At 50.2% G+C, this 12,216-nt stretch overlaps 1 protein-coding gene across 3 annotated transcripts in view; it reads left to right on the forward strand.

The window, feature by feature from the left end:
• Window positions 1-2,406: 2,406 nt before the first annotated feature.
• ANKRD13A (ankyrin repeat domain 13A) overlaps window positions 2,407-12,216 on the forward strand; it is an 82,678-nt gene continuing 72,868 nt past the window's right edge. For 2 of the 3 annotated variants that reach the window (XM_073582644.1, XM_073582646.1), the window contains exon 1: window positions 2,407-2,516. The gene's annotated coding sequence lies outside the window, so the exon portion shown is untranslated. The remainder of the gene's footprint in view (window positions 2,517-12,216) is intronic. The other variant, XM_073582647.1, reaches the window with a different exon arrangement.

Genomic DNA, 12,216 nt, shown 5'->3' on the forward strand with positions numbered 1-12,216 from the left:
GGACTGTATGGTAGGAGACCCAGGAAGACCCCACTTCCTACCCCGATACATAAAAAAGCCAGGCTGGAGTTTGCCAAAACTTACCTGAAAAAGCCTAAAACGTTTTGGAAGAATGTTCAGATGAGACAAAAGTAGAGCTTTTTGGGCAAAGGCATCAACATAGAGTTTACAGGAGAAAAAAAAGAGGCATTCAAAGAAAAGAACACGGTCCCTACAGTCAAACATGGCGGAGGTTCCCTGATGTTTTGGGGTTGCTTTTCTGCCTCTGGCACTGGACTGCTTGACCGTGTGCATGGCATTATGAAGTCAGAAGACTACCAACAAATTTTGCAGCATAATGTAGGGTCCAGTGTGAGAAAGCTGGGTCTCCCTCAGAGGTCATGGGTCTTCCAGCAGGACAATGACCCAAAACACACTTCAAAAAGCACTAGAAAATGGTTTGAGAGAAAGCACTGGAGACTTCTAAAGGTGGCCAGCAATGAGTCCAGACCTGAATCCCATAGAACACCTGTGGAGAAATCTAGAAATGGCAGTTTCGAGAAGGCACCCTTCAAATATCAGGGACCTGGAGCAGTTTGCCAAAGAAGAATGGTCTAAAATTCCAGCAGAGCATTGTAAGAAACTCATTGATGGTTACCGGAAGTGGTTGGTCGCAGTTATTTTGGCTAAAGGTTGTGCAACCAAGTATTAGGCTGAGGGTGCCAATACTTTTGTCTGGCCCATTTTTGGAGTTTTGTGTGAAATGATCAATGTTTTGCTTCTTGCTTCATTCTCTTTTGTGTTTTTTCATTTAAGACAAATTAAATGAAGTTAATAATACCAAAGAAGTTGTGTTTGCAATCATTTTCAGGAAGAATCTGAGTATTATCTGACAGAATTGCAGGGGTGTCAATACTTTTGGCCACAACTGTAGAGTCTATAGTTTGAGAAATCGATGCCTCACAGGTCCTCAACTGGCAGCTTCATTAAATAGTACACGCAAAACTCCAGTGTCAACGTCTACAGTGAAGAGGCGACTCTGGGATGCTGGCCTTCAGGGCAGACTGGCAAAGAAAAAGCCATATCTGAGACTGGCTAATAAAAGAAAAAGATTAATATGGGCAAAAGAACACAGACATTGGACAGAGGAAGATTGGAAAAAAGTGTTATGGACAGACGAATCCAAGTTTGAGGTGTTTGGATCACACAGAAGAACATTTGTGAGATGCAGAACAACTGAAAAGATGCTGGAAGAGTGCCTGATGCCATCTGTCAAGCATGGTGGAGGTAATGAGATGGTCTGGGGTTGCGTTGGCGCTGGTAAAGTGGGAGATTTGTACAAGGTAAAAAAATATTCAGAATTAAGACTCCTCAGTGGTTGATACCTTTAAATGGCTAACTGAAAAGATGGTAACAAATTGCAGGCTTTCGAGACTACTCAGGTCTCTTGATGAAGAGATCTGAGTAGTCTTGAAAGCTTGCAATTTGTTACCATCTTTTCAGTTCGCCATTAAAAGGTATCAACCACTGAGGACTCTGAATTCTGAATATTTTTCTATTAACTGGCCAACACGGTACAAAGATATACATCTTTTCCGTACAAGTTAAAAGGGATTTTGAATAACCTATCTTTAGCATAGGGTGCGCAGATCATGCGCTGCCAGTGTGAAAGTAGTGTGCTGCGCACTTTTGACGGTGCGCCGTGCGCGCCGAAATGCAGCATGTTGCACTTCGGCGCGCACGGCGCACCGTCAAAAGTGCGCAGCATGCTACTTTCACACTGGCAGCGCATGATCTGCGCACCCTATGCTAAAGATAGGGTGCGCCGATCGCATGCGTGCAAATGCGAAAGTAGGCGGTGATCCCGGATGGGGCGGGCAGGGAGCCGGATCGGGGCGGGGCTTAACGACGCAGTGCGCAGCATCGTTTTAACGCGAATGTGAAACCAGCCTAAGGCCGGAGTTACACTAGACGTCTAAAATATCGGTCCGTTTTTCATGGACGAGAATCGCACGTTTCATGAACATTTATCCGTATGTCATCCGTGTACAATGTGAGGATGCGATTTCCTCGCATCAAAGTATCCGTGTGACATCCGTATGGGGCTTGCAAAATGGACGTGTAATGGGTACATAGCCTCAAATATTCGTGAAAACATATATACAGTCTATATATTGTGGTACAGTAAAGGGTGTTTTACTGGATGGGAGATACATTTCTCCCAGCAAATTAATGTTTGGCCGGGTTTTTCCCTAAAGACAGGACCTGCGATGATATCATGGTCACATGATCAGCCCATGTGATATCTACCTCACCGGTGGGAGGGTTTATGGGCTATGTAATGGAGGTTGGTATTTAGCACATGGTAAGTGTGTGTGGAAGATACAGGAACTTGGCTGGAGTTAGCCTAAATCTGTTTGCTGGGCTGCACGTGCTGCAGAACTATAGCAACAAGATTCCAAACAACTCTGGGAATGGCACCTGGTGGATGCCGCAGGACCTGGCAGCCGCTTAGTTAAGCCAGTCCCATGCAAAGGGTGAGTCTGGGACCAGTGGTTCTCCAAGCAGGAGTACATTTATGTTTTTCCCTTATTTTCTGTTAACCTGCTGTTTGCAAAGTGACATTAAACCACTGAAATTGGACTTTAAGCCTGTGTGTTGCCTCGTTACTGCAGCCCTGCCATTACCTACCAGAGCGTTCTCTACAATTGGTGGACTGAATGTGGGCAAACACAGTGAGGCCAGGCTGTTTTTGCTTATTTTTGATCTGTACCCCAGCCTATGTCCTGGATGAAACAAGTGGCACAGACCCAGGCAGGGGAACTTTCTAGAAATGGAGGCCACGGTCAAAACGCTCATAGAGGCCATGCGACAGCAGCTGCAGGCTATGCAGCAGCAGCAGGAGGCCATGCGACAGCAGGCTATGCAGCAGCAGCAGGAAACCAATCAGCTGTTGCTACAGCATATCATGACAGCACAGACAAAAGGAAGTAACCGGGGAATCCATGACGTCCAGAAAGCGGTTCGTACAGCGGTTCCCAAAATGGAGAAGTCTGACGATGTGGAGGCGTACCTGGAGATGTTCGAAGGAGTTGCTGAGAGAGTGTTAGGCGTCTGATTTCTATGTCTGCTCTGCAGGAATCCAGAGCCTCACATCCTGCGGTCTCCTGCTGTCTATCTACTGCAGAGGAGATTACTTTGCAGCAGACCGCTCCAGACACTAAGTTCCTCTCTGCTCCTACTGGGCATGCTCACGAGGCGATCTCCCATTGGAGATCAGGAGTCATGTGCCCAGGTCCTGCTCCAGATCTCATTAGTCCATCTCGGAGATCTGTACCGTCCCGCACGGCTATAAAAAGCATGCATGACTGTTCGGCCATGCGCTAGTATAGACTATACTTGCTATGTGTGAATGATGACGGATGTATGTTTTTGGTGACTGACTCATTATAAAACCCCTTCCCTCTGATTGTCATGTCGGACGCTGTTCACACCACAGCATCCGGCAGGCAGCGGTAGTTCCATCTCCGTCCACTATAGCCTCAGTGGCGCCGGCTTGATTTTACTCAGGTTATCTGGGGTTAATCTAGCTGGAAATCAGGTGAGATGTTTGGTCACGCCCACGGTCTTTAAATAGTCGTGCTGGCCTGTGGGCGTCGCCGATTATAGCTTGTGTTTTGTGCCAAGTGGTTCCGGTCTGGAGAGGAGGTGTTGGAGAGAGAAATTCATATCTGGTGTCGTATGATCCGTTGTTACCTTTTCGCCTTCCTATATTTGTGTTTTGTTTTGCCCTGTTCACATTTTAGTATTGTCCTGTGTGGTTGCGGCGCGGTGTGGTTTGAGTTCTCCCTGTCTGTCATTACTGTGTGGGCTTTGGAGGTTTTACAACTCACTGGGTGGAGGGTGGAGGGTTCAGCTTAGGGCTGAGCAGGAGATAAGGAGAGGCTGGAGGCTCAGGCATTTGCACCTTTAGCAAAAACCCTGGGTTGAGGGTCAGACAGGGTTTTCCCTAGTTTGAGGGACTCCGCAGGGGCCCGGGTTTGTCAGTCTCCTTTTACCTAAGCCCCGCATAACATTATAATCGGCCCAACATTTTTCCATGGATTCCATGACTTCCATTAACCGCCAGTTGGCGGCGCTGTCCGTACAGGTCACCGAGTTGAAGGGGGCACTTCAGCAGCAGGGCCTGGTTGTAGCTAATGTGCAAGCGGCTTCTGCAGGTGCAGGTGCAGAGCCTAAGATCCCGCTGCCTGAACGATTTTCTGGGGAACGCAGCAAATTTGTCATCTTTCGGGAGGCCTGCAAGTTATACTTTCGCATGCGCCCGGTCTCCTCAGGTAATGAGGCTCAGCGGGTGGGTCTGGTGTTATCTTTACTGAGTGGGGACCCCCAAGCATGGGCGTTTTCCTTACCAGCCGACTCTGCTACGTTTCATTCGGTTGAGAATGTTTTTTCAGCACTCGGGCTCATTTATGATGACCCCGACAGATTGGCTTTGGCGGAATCTAAAATCCGCGCCCTCCGTCAGGGGGAACGTATGGCGGAAGACTATTGTTCAGAATTTCGCCGTTGGGCAGTAGACACACAGTGGAACAACCCAGCGCTGCGGAGTCAGTTTATTCATGGGGTCTCAGAAAGAGTTAAGCAGGCCCTCCTGATGTATGAGACTCCTGCATCGTTAGAATCTGCCATGAGTTTGGTTATTCGTATTGATCGCCGTTTGCGTCAAGGGGCGCAGGAGACGCTTCCTCTGGGGGAAAGCAGGGGTGCCAGTGTGGTTGCTGCAGGTGAGCCCACGGAACCTATGCAAATCGCGGGGGTATCGCATGTGCAGCGTCGCGTTCCTGGGTTCAGGAAGCATGGAGCATGTTTTTACTGTGGTAAAAGAGATCATTATGTAAATGCTTGTCCTGTGCTACCAAAGAAAGTCGCACCGGCGGAAAACTGGTAAGCTCAGAGGGTATGGAGGAGGCCCAACTGAGCGTATGCATATCCTCCATGATGGTATCTCAATGTATGCTCCCTGCCAGGGTTATTATTGCGGGCAGAGAGCTACCAATATCAGTGTTTGTGGATAGCGGTTCAGCCACCAATCTCATGGATGAGGAGTTTGCACGCATGGCAGGTTTCAAGATCGAAAAACTCCCTCATCCTATTCGCGTGGTTACCATTAATGCCGCTCCCCTCCCACAGGGGGAGATTACTGAGTTTGTAGCTGAGGTTAAACTCCACATTGGGGTCCTACATTCTGAGTGGGTTACATGTAAGGTACTCAATAATCTCCCAGCACAAATAGTCCTGGGTTTCCCATGGTTGTCTAAGCACAACCCGGTGATTGACTGGAGAACCCAGGACATAGTCCAGTGGAGCAGTTTCTGCCAGGAAAATTGCTTGGCCACATGTGCGTCCGCCGTGAAGTCCAGCCTTCCGGAGGCATTGCTGGATTTTGCGGACGTATTCTCTGAGAGGGGTTGCTCAGAACTACCTCCACATCGAGCCTATGACTGTCAGATTAGGTTAAAACCCGGGGCTAAATTGCCAAAGGCGAGGATGTTTAGTATTTCTGGTCCGGAGAGACAAGCTCTTAAGGATTACATTGCGGAGAGTTTAAGTAAAGGGCACATCCGGCCTTCATCCTCACCTGTAGCAGCGGGGTTTTTCTTCATTAAGAAAAAAGATGGGGGGTTACGCCCGTGTCTGGATTTCCGGGAGTTAAACCAGATTACGGTCCGTGATCCCTACCCGATGCCTCTGATCCCTGATTTGTTCAACCAGGTGGCGGGTGCGAAGTGGTTTTCCAAACTTGACCTCAGGGGGGCATATAACCTCATAAGGGTCCATCACGGAGATGAGTGGAAGACGGCATTTAATACCCCTGAGGGTCATTTTGAAAGCCTAGTTATGCCATTTGGGTTGACAACCGCGCCGGCTGTGTTCCAACATTTCATAAATGATGTATTTGCTCATGTGCTGGGGAAATTTGTGATTGTGTACCTGGATGATATCCTCATTTATTCGAGCGACCAGGACACTCATTTAGAGCATGTCAGGCAGGTGTTACAGCTGCTCCGTGAGAATAAGCTCTATGCTAAGCTTGAAAAATGCATGTTTTTTGTTCAAGAGTTGCCTTTTTTGGGATATATTGTGTCCGCCGCAGGGCTTAAAATGGATGCCGCGAAGGTGCAAGCGGTGCTGCGATGGGAACGGCCTGGTAATCTAAAAGCGCTCCAGCGGTTCCTTGGGTTTGCTAACTATTATAGGAAGTTTATTAAGAATTTCTCTACTATAGCCAAACCGCTCACGGACATGACGAAAAAAGGTACCAATCTCGCTATCTGGTCTGAGGATGCGGTGCGTGCATTTGAGCTTCTGAAGAACCGTTTTGCTTCAGCCCCCATTCTGGTGCAACCGGACGTATCTAAACCTTTTACGGTGGAGGTCGATGCGTCTGAGGTGGGAGTGGGGGCAGTACTGTCACAGGGCTCGTCCTTGAGCAATTTGCGTCCATGCGCCTACTTCTCCAAGAAGCTGTCGCGGGCCGAACGGAATTACAACATCGGCAACAGGGAGTTGTTGGCCATCAAATTGGCTTTTGAGGAATGGCGACACTTCTTGGAGGGGGCGGCCCACCAGGTCACAGTCATCACCGACCATAAAAACCTGCTCTATCTGGAGTCGGCCAAGTGTCTGTCTCCCAGGCAGGCTCGCTGGGCATTGTTTTTTACACGTTTTAACTTTCTGGTGACTTACCGTCCTGGGGCGAAAAACACCAAGGCGGATGCCTTGTCCAGGTGTTTTCCGGGGGGAGAACCTCGGGAAGATCCGGTACCCATCCTCCAGGAAGGTGTAGTGGTCTCGGCTCTCACGACTGAGGTAGAGGCGGAGATTGCCGAGGCCCAGGAGGAGGTACCACCAGGACTTCCCGCTAATAAGTCGTTCGTACCCCTTCATCTTCGTCTTAAAGTGTTGGGGGAACACCACGACTCGGTCCTGGCTGGTCATCCAGGGGTTAGGGGCACCTTGGAACTGGTATCGCGCCGCTTCTGGTGGCCAAAAATCCGGCAGGACGTGGTTTCGTACGTGACAGCTTGCATCAGGTGCGCCAGGGCCAAGTCGCCCAGAACCCGTCCTGCTGGCACTCTACAGCCTCTGGGGATACCTAGTAGGCCATGGACAGAAATCTCCATGGACTTTATCACAGACTTGCCTGCCTCGGCGGGGAACACGGTCATCCTGGTGGTGGTTGATCGATTTTCGAAGATGGCGCATTTTGTGTCGTTGCCTTCCTTGCCCAACGCGAAGACGTTGGCTCAGGTCTTTGTGCAGGAGGTGGTCAGACTGCACGGAGTTCCGTCGGACATAGTGTCTGATAGGGGTACCCAGTTTGTGGCGAAGTTTTGGAAAGCTTTTTGCTCACGATTGGGGATCAAGTTGTCTCATTCATCGGCGTTTCATCCGCAGTCAAATGGTCAGACTGAGCGCATGAACCAAAATCTGGAGCAGTATTTGCGATGTTTTGTGTCTGACAACCAAGAGGAGTGGTCGACGTTCCTTCCCTTGGCCGAGTTCGCATTAAATAATCACCGCCAAGAATCATCGGGAGAGTCTCCATTCTTTTGTGTTTATGGGCACCATCCTCAATTTTGTACCTTGCGTCAGGGGGGCTCTGGGGGCGTCCCAGAGGAGGACCGGTTAGGAGTTCAACTATAATCGGTCTGGAGGAGTGTGAAACAGCGATTGCTGAGCATGAGTGCAAGATACAAACGTGTGGCTGACTCTAGACGCGTGCCAGGTCCGGACCTGTGTGTGGGTGATTGGGTGTGGTTAGCTACTAAAAACATAAAACTCAAAATTCCATCATTGAAATTGGGTCCAAGATTTATTGGCCCTTTTAAGATTGCTGCCATCATTAACCCGGTCGCTTATCGGTTGGAGCTTCCTGCGGTATACAAGATACACAACGTGTTTCACAGGTCTTTATTGAAAAAGGTGGTAGGCTCTGTGGACATGACGCCGATGCCACCTCCAGTCATGGTGGATGGCAATTTAGAGTTTGAAGTCTCCAAGGTGGTGGACTCTCGAGTACTGCGCCGTACTCTTCAGTATTTGGTGCACTGGCGGGGGTATGGTCCGGAGGAGAGGTCTTGGGTACCAGCCTCGGACATACATGCGGATCGGCTGGTCAGTTCCTTTCACCGCCGCCATCCGGACAAGCCGGGTCCTATGAGTCTTGAGGGCCCTGGGGTCCCTCGTAGAAGACGGGGTACTGTCATGTCGGACGCTGTTCACACCACAGAGTCCGGCAGGCAGCGGTAGTTCCATCTCCGTCCACTATAGCCTCAGTGGCGCCGGCTTGATTTTACTCAGGTTATCTGGGGTTAATCTAGCTGGAAATCAGGTGGGATGTTTGGTCACGCCCATGGTCTTTAAATAGTCGTGCTGGCCTGTGGGCGTCGCCGATTATAGCTTGTGTTTTGTGCCAAGTGGTTCCGGTCTGGAGAGGAGGTGTTGGAGAGAGAAATTCATATCTGGTGTCGTATGATCCGTTGTTACCTTTTCGCCTTCCTATATTTGTGCTTTGTTTTGCCCTGTTCACATTTTAGTATTGTCCTGTGTGGTTGCGGCGCGGTGTGGTTTGAGTTCTCCCTGTCTGTCATTACTGTGTGGGCTTTGGAGGTTTTACAACTCACTGGGTGGAGGGTGGAGGGTTCAGCTTAGGGCTGAGCAGGAGATAAGGAGAGGCTGGAGGCTCAGGCATTTGCACCTTTAGCAAAAACCCTGGGTTGAGGGTCAGACAGGGTTTTCCCTAGTTTGAGGGACTCCGCAGGGGCCCGGGTTTGTCAGTCTCCTTTTACCTAAGCCCCGCATAACATTATAATCGGCCCAACATTTTTCCATGGATTCCATGACTTCCATTAACCGCCAGTTGGCGGCGCTGTCCGTACAGGTCACCGAGTTGAAGGGGGCACTTCAGCAGCAGGGCCTGGTTGTAGCTAATGTGCAAGCGGCTTCTGCAGGTGCAGGTGCAGAGCCTAAGATCCCGCTGCCTGAACGATTTTCTGGGGAACGCAGCAAATTTGTCATCTTTCGGGAGGCCTGCAAGTTATACTTTCGCATGCGCCCGGTCTCCTCAGGTAATGAGGCTCAGCGGGTGGGTCTGGTGTTATCTTTACTGAGTGGGGACCCCCAAGCATGGGCGTTTTCCTTACCAGCCGACTCTGCTACGTTTCATTCGGTTGAGAATGTTTTTTCAGCACTCGGGCTCATTTATGATGACCCCGACAGATTGGCTTTGGCGGAATCTAAAATCCGCGCCCTCCGTCAGGGGGAACGTATGGCGGAAGACTATTGTTCAGAATTTCGCCGTTGGGCAGTAGACACACAGTGGAACAACCCAGCGCTGCGGAGTCAGTTTATTCATGGGGTCTCAGAAAGAGTTAAGCAGGCCCTCCTGATGTATGAGACTCTTGCATCGTTAGAATCTGCCATGAGTTTGGTTATTCGTATTGATCGCCGTTTGCGTCAAGGGGCGCAGGAGACGCTTCCTCTGGGGGAAAGCAGGGGTGCCAGTGTGGTTGCTGCAGGTGAGCCCACGGAACCTATGCAAATCGCGGGGGTATCGCATGTGCAGCGTCGCGTTCCTGGGTTCAGGAAGCATGGAGCATGTTTTTACTGTGGTAAAAGAGATCATTATGTAAATGCTTGTCCTGTGCTACCAAAGAAAGTCGCACCGGCGGAAAACTGGTAAGCTCAGAGGGTATGGAGGAGGCCCAACTGAGCGTATGCATATCCTCCATGATGGTATCTCAATGTATGCTCCCTGCCAGGGTTATTATTGCGGGCAGAGAGCTACCAATATCAGTGTTTGTGGATAGCGGTTCAGCCACCAATCTCATGGATGAGGAGTTTGCACGCATGGCAGGTTTCAAGATCGAAAAACTCCCTCATCCTATTCGCGTGGTTACCATTAATGCCGCTCCCCTCCCACAGGGGGAGATTACTGAGTTTGTAGCTGAGGTTAAACTCCACATTGGGGTCCTACATTCTGAGTGGGTTACATGTAAGGTACTCAATAATCTCCCAGCACAAATAGTCCTGGGTTTCCCATGGTTGTCTAAGCACAACCCGGTGATTGACTGGAGAACCCAGGACATAGTCCAGTGGAGCAGTTTCTGCCAGGAAAATTGCTTGGCCACATGTGCGTCCGCCGTGAAGTCCAGCCTTCCGGAGGCATTGCTGTATTTTGCGGACGTATTCTCTGAGAGGGGTTGCTCAGAACTACCTCCACATCGAGCCTATGACTGTCAGATTAGGTTAAAACCCGGGGCTAAATTGCCAAAGGCGAGGATGTTTAGTATTTCTGGTCCGGAGAGACAAGCTCTTAAGGATTACATTGCGGAGAGTTTAAGTAAAGGGCACATCCGGCCTTCATCCTCACCTGTAGCAGCGGGGTTTTTCTTCATTAAGAAAAAAGATGGGGGGTTACGCCCGTGTCTGGATTTCCGGGAGTTAAACCAGATTACGGTCCGTGATCCCTACCCGATGCCTCTGATCCCTGATTTGTTCAACCAGGTGGCGGGTGCGAAGTGGTTTTCCAAACTTGACCTCAGGGGGGCATATAACCTCATAAGGGTCCATCACGGAGATGAGTGGAAGACGGCATTTAATACCCCTGAGGGTCATTTTGAAAGCCTAGTTATGCCATTTGGGTTGACAACCGCGCCGGCTGTGTTCCAACATTTCATAAATGATGTATTTGCTCATGTGCTGGGGAAATTTGTGATTGTGTACCTGGATGATATCCTCATTTATTCGAGCGACCAGGACACTCATTTAGAGCATGTCAGGCAGGTGTTACAGCTGCTCCGTGAGAATAAGCTCTATGCTAAGCTTGAAAAATGCATGTTTTTTGTTCAAGAGTTGCCTTTTTTGGGATATATTGTGTCCGCCGCAGGGCTTAAAATGGATGCCGCGAAGGTGCAAGCGGTGCTGCGATGGGAACGGCCTGGTAATCTAAAAGCGCTCCAGCGGTTCCTTGGGTTTGCTAACTATTATAGGAAGTTTATTAAGAATTTCTCTACTATAGCCAAACCGCTCACGGACATGACGAAAAAAGGTACCAATCTCGCTATCTGGTCTGAGGATGCGGTGCGTGCATTTGAGCTTCTGAAGAACCGTTTTGCTTCAGCCCCCATTCTGGTGCAACCGGACGTATCTAAACCTTTTACGGTGGAGGTCGATGCGTCTGAGGTGGGAGTGGGGGCAGTACTGTCACAGGGCTCGTCCTTGAGCAATTTGCGTCCATGCGCCTACTTCTCCAAGAAGCTGTCGCGGGCCGAACGGAATTACAACATCGGCAACAGGGAGTTGTTGGCCATCAAATTGGCTTTTGAGGAATGGCGACACTTCTTGGAGGGGGCGGCCCACCAGGTCACAGTCATCACCGACCATAAAAACCTGCTCTATCTGGAGTCGGCCAAGTGTCTGTCTCCCAGGCAGGCTCGCTGGGCATTGTTTTTTACACGTTTTAACTTTCTGGTGACTTACCGTCCTGGGGCGAAAAACACCAAGGCGGATGCCTTGTCCAGGTGTTTTCCGGGGGGAGAACCTCGGGAAGATCCGGTACCCATCCTCCAGGAAGGTGTAGTGGTCTCGGCTCTCACGACTGAGGTAGAGGCGGAGATTGCCGAGGCCCAGGAGGAGGTACCACCAGGACTTCCCGCTAATAAGTCGTTCGTACCCCTTCATCTTCGTCTTAAAGTGTTGGGGGAACACCACGACTCGGTCCTGGCTGGTCATCCAGGGGTTAGGGGCACCTTGGAACTGGTATCGCGCCGCTTCTGGTGGCCAAAAATCCGGCAGGACGTGGTTTAGTACGTGACAGCTTGCATCAGGTGCGCCAGGGCCAAGTCGCCCAGAACCCGTCCTGCTGGCACTCTACAGCCTCTGGGGATACCTAGTAGGCCATGGACAGAAATCTCCATGGACTTTATCACAGACTTGCCTGCCTCGGCGGGGAACACGGTCATCCTGGTGGTGGTTGATCGATTTTCGAAGATGGCGCATTTTGTGTCGTTGCCTTCCTTGCCCAACGCGAAGACGTTGGCTCAGGTCTTTGTGCAGGAGGTGGTCAGACTGCACGGAGTTCCGTCGGACATAGTGTCTGATAGGGGTACCCAGTTTGTGGCGAAGTTTTGGAAAGCTTTTTGCTCACGATTGGGGATCAAGTTGTCTCAT

Source organism: Dendrobates tinctorius, unplaced genomic scaffold, assembly GCF_039654945.1.
Source record: "Dendrobates tinctorius isolate UK_male_01 unplaced genomic scaffold, ASM3965494v1 ptg000073l, whole genome shotgun sequence".
Classification (NCBI taxonomy): domain Eukaryota; kingdom Metazoa; phylum Chordata; class Amphibia; order Anura; family Dendrobatidae; genus Dendrobates; species Dendrobates tinctorius.